Source organism: Cynara cardunculus (assembly GCF_001531365.2).
Source record: "Cynara cardunculus var. scolymus isolate 2C chromosome LG 2, CcrdV1, whole genome shotgun sequence".
Classification (NCBI taxonomy): Eukaryota; Viridiplantae; Streptophyta; class Magnoliopsida; order Asterales; family Asteraceae; genus Cynara; species Cynara cardunculus.
This window is the reverse complement of record NC_037529.1, coordinates 63,434,384-63,444,229: the sequence shown is the minus strand read 5'-3', so window position 1 is coordinate 63,444,229 and position 9,846 is coordinate 63,434,384.

Here is a 9,846-nt window from a genome sequence, read left to right as displayed (position 1 = left end):
ATAATTAATATGAAAATAATTGACATGATTTAATAATTATTGTCAATAATTAATTAATATTAATGTATGATGTATAATTAATAATTAAATTTCAATTTATATCAATTAATATTTTTTAATACTAGAAGGATACTCGCACAATGCAGCGAGATACATCTCGATTTTAATGTTTCGATTTTTTATGTCTCAGTCGATGTTATGATATGGTTTTATGTGATTTTGAGTTGGGTTGGGTTCAAATAATGGTAACTCAATATCAACTCAATACCTACTGTTTGAAAATTTTACAACTCGATTAGATATTGGGTTGCTTCGGGTTGAGTTATTTCGCGTTGGGTTGGGTTGGGTTGGTCGGGTTTTTGAGCACCCCTAGTCGATGGTGTTCGACGGTGATTCAGATCGGTGGTAGTCGTCGGTGGTTGACACTGGTTCAAACCGGTGGTGGTCCGTGGTGCTTTAGTAGTGCCGGATGTGGTTCAGATCGGCGGTGGCCAGCGGTGATTCAGATCGGTAATAGTTGGTGATGGTTCAAATCGATGGTGGTCCGTGGTGGTTCAGATGGCGATGGTCGACAGTGGTTCAATTCGATGGTGGTCCATAGTGGTTCAGATGACGGTGATCGACGGTGGTTCAGATCGACGGTGGATCAAATCGGCGGTGATTCAGATCAGGGGTGGCTGGCGGTGGTTCAAATCTATAGTCGTCGGCGGTGGTTCAGATCATCAGTGGTTTGGAGCAGTGGTGGTTGGCGGTAATTCAAATCCGTGGTAATCGGTGGTGGTTCAGATAGTGATGGTCAGGGGTGGTTTAGATCGACGGTAGTCGAAGGTCATCGACAATGGTCATGTTGAGGTTCATGATATTAAGGTATATTAGGTTAAGAGCATATTTGGTATTACGAAAATAGAGAATTCTATTCCATCAAAATATCACGTAGTTGCTAAGGAATGTTAAATTTCTTTATTTGTGGAATTTGTAGAATTTTAAAGAATCATTTCGTGAAAAAGATTGAACCAAACAATAGAATGAAATTTAGTCAATAAAATTCAATATCCCAATTCCATCAGATTCCTTCAGATTCTGCGAACCAAACGCCCCCTAAGAATCCAATCGGTCAATTGTAGTTTGAGAATTAGAAAAATAGCCATGGATAGAAATGGGCACTTGGATGGGCTTGATGGATCCAACAAAATAAAAACCGGTCAATGATATCATTTAAGACCGGATTGCTGATCATTTTTTAGACAAGATTTTTGAGTCCTATTGGATTCAGACTGATCTTTTTCAGGCCACATAAAGACTGATTCAGTTTTTTAAAAAATTTCCCCATTAAATCGATTAATTTCCCTTTTCTAATAGACCAGACCAAAAAACCCAAAACAAACGGATGAGACTTGAGTTTCCTGGTTACGGTCTCTTTTTGGACCCCTTTAACCAGTATTTAATAAGACCGAGTTTTTTTAGATATCAATCCATTTACAACTACTTAGAAACCTTTAAATTATTCACAAGTTTTCAATCAAGCAATCGTGTTTATTTACACTAAATTAGACAACAATTACAAAAAAAATAATAACACATTTATTTTATATTTATTTGGTTCGTCAATTAAAAATATATACACTTTAAAATCTTTAACTAAATAAACTCGTAAACTTTGAATAAAAAAAATGCAAAAAATACTTTTCATCCCACTAATGGTGGCTAGGAAGAAAAGTAAGGAGGCAAAGGGTGATAAAAGGGTAGCTTTGGAATCAAATTTGATAATTTTAAATGAATAAATATATAAATATATCATTAATAAAATCAACAATAAAAAAAACACTCACCTTTATAAATTCACCAATGAATTTGACGAGCATCTGTTTTTTGAATATTTACAAGATCATGGCTCGTAGCTTTATGCGAATGTGCACTGAATGAAGTAATGAACAAGTTTACAAATGGAGTTTGGGAGTTATGAATTGGAATTTGGGAAGTGAGTTTTCGTATTACAGGCTTCTATTTAGTTTAGAAGATAAATGCGTTTATATCATGATATGCTATATATCTAAGATCACAGTTGGGACTTTGTGTAGTGTAGCATAAGATGAACTAGATCAACGTGGGACTTGGGGATTTGATTTTGGAAAGTAAGTTTGTAGTAGACGAACAAAGGACTGTTAATCTAAACCTATAGAAAAAAATCACCGTACCTGAAGAATGATAATGAATGTACTTAGTGTTGTACTGATGGTGTGAGTAGTTACTCGTGCCAGTGGTAGAGCAGTCGAGCGAGCAACATAACAATCAACAACCCATGACGATGACTTAATCAACAAAGGAATGGTGATCAACGGTCTTGGGCAGGGATGTGGGGAGGAGTTGAACAAATCCTAAAACGTACATAAAAAACTCCAAACAAAATCTAAATGGAAAACTAGTTTTTTCTTCTAGAAATCAAAATCATCACAGAAAAAGCACCAGTACCCTAGTTAACCATGCTAAAGCTGATGTTACCAGCACCTACCACCCAATGAGAGTTGCCCTCTCAAACCTTGGGTCATTGATTCTGCCCCCGCTTAGGTTAGTTGTGCTTCCTTAAATATCAGGTTGCCATAAACATCCTTATCTTCTTTCCCTCAGAACCACGACCAAGGTGTGAGAACCATCAAGTGCTCTTCATCATCAAGGGAGTCACTTTGCCGACGTTACTCCTCCGTCATCCACCCTGGATCCAAAGCCCTCCACCTCCACCACTCTTGAACCATATCTCTCTACCTCCTAATCAAACCAAATCATCCAATAATCAGATACCAATTATGCTTAGCAAAAGTAAGTAACACAAATCAAAATAAGAAAAACCACTACAAACCCATGAACATGGTAATGTGAGTGATATAAGACATTTTATTGATGATTTAGCTGGTGATGGTATCGGTGATTGAACTGAACAACATTTAGCCTAACTGAAGAATTAATAGGACGAAGATAAAGGAACCTAAGTTGGAGCCAGGATAAGATCTGGTTTTTCAACTTGCCGAAATAAAATTTGCATTGAACGAAGAACAAAAATAATGAATTTAAAAAGATATGGAGCAAAAAATGAATTTAGGATTTGAATGGAATCGAAAGGAATTGGGATGACCAAATCCTTTGACCAAATTCCAAATACAATGTTTGGTTCATGAAATAAAACTGATGAAATCTTTTCAATTCCAATAAATTTTTTCACTCACAGATTTTACATTCCACGGCAATACCCTCGGATTTCAATTCTTTTCCGACAAATTCTTTCCCTAATCCAATTTCATTCAACGTTGCGTTTATCATCTCATCTAATTGATCTCTCTCTCTCTCTCTCTCTCTCTCGCATAATCTCTCCATCTATACAAGATCGATAGACAACATATGTAATCAAGGAATCGATTCAAGATAACTAGCTATCGATATCAGTAGTCCAATTCCGTTATTCAAAATCATAAAAGGTCATTTGTTGATATTTAATTTCGATTCAAAGTTGAATTATGTGAACCAAACAAAAAAAAATTCAATTCGTTAAGAATTTCATTCCAATTCTATGCAACCAAACGCAATCACAAGACATGGTCAAATTCCATCAAATTTCATTCTATTCCCTCAAAGTCAAATTCATTTGATGAATTCCAATTCCATCGAATTTCATTTTAGGAACTAAACGTTCCCTAAGAGCTACAAATATTCAACCTCAACCACACTCCAAATAAAATACAAAATTTTATGTGTGGATATTAAATTAACATTATTTTTATCATTATGAACCATTTTTTAAATACAAGATTCATAATTTATAAAAATAATGACAGAAATACATAATTTATCAATAAAATTATGTTAAAATAAAAAATAATAATTTTTTAATTATAAACTTTACATTAGGAAAATAATTACGTGAAGTAAAATATTAATGTATAAATATTTAATTTAAAATCGAGAATTGAACATTACAAAAACAATAATTAATAATAATTAATTAATGAGTTTTGATATTAAAAAATGAATCTAATATAATAATTCAATGTGGATCACCAAATTGCAAGGGGAATTGGACCCAAATTACGAAGTACAAATCTTCAGGTTTTTCAATAATAAAATACTGACCAATTTCATAATAAACCCAAATTACAAGGACCGAATCCGTAATTTAATTTTTAATTTATTTTACCTTTTGTTTTTTTAAGTTTTTTTATATATTTTTGATAGTTAATAAGGGTGCGTTTGGTACACAGACAGGACAGGACATGACAGCTGTTCAGCGTTTGGTAAGACAACATGACAAGACTGGTTAAAATGACCAATTTACCCCCAGTGAGCTATTTAATGTTTTTTTTTTACTTGAAGGGTTTTCAGAACTGACAGTAAAGCTTAGCTCCATATTCTTATTGCATATTCTTGTCTAATTAGTTCTGACTATCAAAAAACCAAAAACAAAGTTCCATTTACACAGCAGCTAATCTTCTACAAGAGCATAAATCGATGGTAACAATCGATTAAGATAACAGTAGCAAACATCGACCAAAAACAGGAGCCTAAACATCAACCAAAATCGATTAACATAACAATAGCCAAAACATCGGCCAAAATCGATTCAGAAAACAATAGCCTCAACATCAATCAAAATCGATTCAGAAAACAGTAGTTGGGACAGTAATTCCTTCTACAATAGCATAAATCGATGGGTATGGGTTTCAAGGTTCAAGTTTATGGAAATGGGTTTCAAGTTTTAACTTTTTTGGAATTGGTTTTCATGATTAATATTCTACAAATTGGTTTTCATGATTAAAGTTTCTGGAATCGATGGGTATAGTGTTAACAAGGAGAAGAAATTGGTGGTTTCAAGCCCCCTGTTCATCCTTGGATTTCCTATGGGCGAATTAACAAAAATGCTTCATTTCTTTATGAGAAATCAATTTCAGAAATTACCTCCTAGGATTGATCTTGATGATGAAAACAAGTAGAGGAGTAGAGAGGGTAGAGCCGGATCTGATGAAGGAGACGAGTTGAGAGGATGAGAGAGGAGAGTGTGATTAGGTTTTGTAATTTTAGGGGTATATGGGTAAAATGTTTCCTTGTTCCACTTAATTCCAGGGGGGTTAGGAGGGACACGCGTGTTCCATATTTGTTCTAGTTAGTTTCACCTTGTTCCATATAAACACATGCCAAACATGGGACAAATGTGTTCTGTTCTGTCCTGTCCCATCCTGTTCCGCTTACCAAACGCACCCTAAAAAGTCTGAAGTATAATAAATAATACATTTATTATTATTATTATTATTTAAATCAATATCGATACTGGGAATCATTTCTTTAGCAATATTAGAGATTCTATTATCAAAAATAATAACTAAAATTTTAGTACCTATATATTTCCTCATTAAACCTTTATGCCTATTATGATTAAACAAAAATGTATAAATTTAAAATCTTTTTTAAACAACTGTCTGTGAGCGTCTTTGAAAACAATGTCTAAAATCTTTGACTGGTCTTTAATACACTGAAGAGTAATTTCTTGACTATGTTTAAAAAACTGGGATGATGTCTCAAAAATGACTTTAATGTATAGAATTTCAGGATTTAACAACTGAAGATCATGAGTCTGAAATTTTTTGTAATCTTGATCAGGATCAACAATCTCTTCTAAAGTAGTGTTATACTCTTTTTTTTTTTTTAATAAAATCTTATTAAAAATATTTTTGGGTCTAACACTAACTAAATCTTTTTTTTTAAAACACTTGTAGATGATTGGAGGTTTGTCTTTGAAGATTGGAATTCTTGAACTTGTTTATAAAGAGAAAGAACTGATCTAGTATGTCAAAGCTCTGATATCTTCTGAATCAGATAAATCTGGGTTATGCTGATTTAACTTTTTTGTAAAATTATCTAAAGAAATTTGCAAAATTTTAACGTCTAAATATAAGTATTTTGCTCTTTTAAAAAGTCTATATTAAAATGCAAAACTTTGATTTCGTTGTTTAAAACCGAAATGATTTTTTCGAGACAAAAAAGTCTTTTTTCAAAATTCTCAACAGAATTAATCAACAAGTCTAAAATAATATTTTGAACAGTTCTGAAGAATAGAAAGTTTTTTCGTTTTTTGTTTTTTATTAAGTTTATTTTTTAAATAAGTAATTTATATATCTAATTAAACAAAAAATATATTTATGGTGCTTTATTAATTGAAATACATGAATAAATAAATAAATTGCTATATATATATATATATATAAGTATTTTAATTAAGTGTAAATTTTGAATATATATATAAGTAAGAATACCTAGTACAGATTTGTATAACTGATTTTTCCAACAATAACCGTTATTAGGGTTGTGGAAAACACAAATTAACCCGATGAACCCGTCCAGCCAGACCAAAATTTATGGAAAAAACCGATACTCGATCTTTAGTAAAACCCGAAAATCGAAAACCAAATTTTATGTAGGATTGTAGGTTTCATGTTGGGTTTGCATACCTTCCATCCGAACCTGCCAAACGAATCCTAAGCCCATCTAAATCTTAATCATTAATTACTAATTATACATGGATGAAAGAGATGTTTTTTCTATGCATGCTTATCTCAGCTCACCTGGTGATAACTTTAAATTCTTAGAGTTACTTGTCACTTTTTTAAACCCATTTTCGCTCCATTTACCCATCCAAATACCCCTTTGAGTCTTCTAATATTTCATTGGTCTAAATCATTCATAAAGTCGAGAAATAGCTGAAAAGTCGGATTTTGAATCTGTAAGTCATTATGGCGAGATTTCATGAACATGAAGAGAAAGGAGACAAGGAAAATGGGAAAAAACTTGAATTAGAAGATAAAGTCTCTTTCATCTCTTCACCTATTTCTTCCCCTCAAGTCTCTTTCATCTCTTCACCTATATAAAGAGGGCTTGGGCGAGTATCATACACCATCGAGATTCAACTGAGAATTACTTTGTTCTTGTATTTAATTTTTAATTAGTTTAAATTCTGCGATATACACTTTCTGTTCACCAGTATGGTGAATGGTGTATGACCATAGTGGCAACTTTTCATTTGATGCCATTGATATTTTAGTATTTCTTTTCTTTCATTATATCTTTACTTATGAGCAGTAGACTCTCCCACTGACAACTTGACGAAGCAACCGGTTGACGTTGATAGTCCTTATGATCCTCAGGCTGAAGAAATTTCCCATTGTGTTGCCTCTGGCGGAGGCCGGAAGCATAAACCTCGTACCATCCCATCACCACCACCACCACCACCACCCCCACCCATTCAGGAGAGGTATGCAACCTTCTCTCTAAGAAATTGTTAGTTGAATGTAGTTTTAATGTCTCTTTGGTTGAAGGGTACTCCACCTCGTGGCACACCAATGGGTAACGAATGAATGTTACTTTGATCCGTGAGTTTTTCGCAGCTTTCATAGGAACAAATAGGGATATGGTCACTGTTCTCGGGTGACATGTGATTTATTCTAGTTCTACAATCAACTCAACCCTCGGTTTTGAGCCTCCAAACTAGTATTCTTTTGCTAAATTTATAACCAAGGGTACCACTGTCGATCAAGATCGGGAGATTGCCTCCACCCTAACACTGCTTGATTTTGTTTGGACCTTAGAGGGAAAACGCAACATGATTCAATTAGGACACTTAGACTTCCATTCTAGTCTTTGGTTTCAGTTTGTCAGGCATAATATTATGTCGACAACTCATGGAAGTACCCTATCAAGGGATAAATGCATATTGCTATATTGTATTATTAACGATGTGCCATGCCTGAGGAGGTCACCACCTGGTCTAGTTCCAGTCTTATCTATGACGGTTTATTTACCCGTTTGCTAAGTACTTTTGAAGTGCATGAACTTGACTCCGATGACATTCAATACAACTCTTCCCACATCTAGCAAGGCACCATTTCTAGAATGCATCGATCACAACAGTTTGTCGGACTGGAACAACCCACGGTTGGGAGAGTTTGTGGTCGACAAAGGCACCACGCGGGGAACTGCTGTTAACGCTAACGTAAAGTTTAATAAGAACGTAATTGCAAACAATAAATCAAACCATGCTTTGATTAATCGGAAAATAGCTCAAAACCGACTGTTTACAATTGTTAATTCATAATCCTAAATCTCGATTAAGGCATGTATATATAGATCTAATTACCGACTTGTATTAGACTATAATATGGAAACTCTCTAATTAGGAAACTCTCTAATTAGGAAACTCTCTAATTAGGAAACTAGAAACCTGACTTATTCTTTTGTTTCTATATACCGATTGCTTGTTCACCAAGGGTTTGGATYCCATGACTTTAGGATTCCAACAATCACCCCCGAATCTCTAAGTCCTTCTAGAGACRTCTTCGATYCCAATCAAGCTCCTCATCTCCTTGAACTTGATTCGAGCCAATGGTTTTGTGAGAATGTCCGCCTTTTGTTCCTCACCGGGAATGTACTCCACCTCCACTTGTTTGTTTTCAACACAATTGCGAATAAAGTGAAACCTCGTGTGAATGTGTTTACTCCTTCCGTGAAAAACAGGATTCTTCGTTAGTTCGATAGCCGACTTGTTATCAACTCTTAGAACCACCTTCTCTTGTGCTTTGTTCATGATTTCTCCTAGCAAATCTTGAAGCCATATTGCTTGACATGCAGCCGCCATGGCCGCCATGAACTCCGCCTCGCAAGATGATAAAGCAACAATATCTTGCTTTTGTGAACACCATGTTATCGGAGATTTCCCGTAGTAGAAAATGTGACCGGTTGTGCTTTTTCCGTCATCCGGGTCAACATTGTGACTACTATCACTATAACCAATGAGTCGGTTTTGTCCCATCCTCTCGTACTTGATTTCGTATCCCATTGTTCCCCGTAAGTACCGTAGGATTTGCTTGATTGCACCGCCATGTGATTCTCTTGGGCTTTGCATGTATTGGCTAACAACCCCAACCGCATATGCCATATCGGGTCTTGTTTGCAAGAGATATCTAAGGCATCCTACCACCTTTCGATATTGTGTTGGGTCGATTTCAGGTTCGTCTTCGGACTTTGACAATTTACTTCCGGGGTCCATGGGAATGTGGGTCGGATTGCAATCATGTAAACCGGCTTCCTTCAAAATGCGTCGAGCATATGCTTCTTGGTTTATAGTAATCCCTGATCTTCTTGCTTAACTTCAATGCCAAGGTAATAAGTCAATCTTCCAAGATCCGACATCTCAAAGTTCTTGGACATCTCAAATTTGAACCTATTGATCATGCTCAAATTTGTACCTGTGACAAATAAATCATCAACATAAATTGCTAAAATTAGCAAGTTAGCTCCTTCAATTTTCCGGTACACCGATGGTTCTTTCATGCACTTTTGAAATTTCATGCTCTTCARAATCCCGTCAAGCTTCGTGTTCCATGCTCTAGGTGCTTGTCTTAGACCATATARTGCTTTTGTAAGACGATATACTTTATGCTCGTTGCCTTTCTTTATATAGCCTTCCGGTTGTGACACGTAAACGGTTTCATTCAATTCTCCATGCAAGAACGCCGTTTTAACATCTAAGTGGTAAAGCTCCCACCCATTAGTTGCGGATAAAGCTATAAGAAGTCGGATAGTTTCGATTCAAGTTACCGGAGCAAATACTTCTTGAAAATCAATACCGGGTTGTTGCACGTAACCTTTAGCAACCAACCTTGCCTTATATTTATTAATGGTGCCGTCTGCATTCTTCTTCAATTTGAACACCCATTTGAGTCCGATTGGCTTCACCCCCATAGGCTTGTTCACGAGAGCCCAAGTATTATTCTTGTTTATCGAATTGATTTCCGCATTCATGGCTTTGACCCA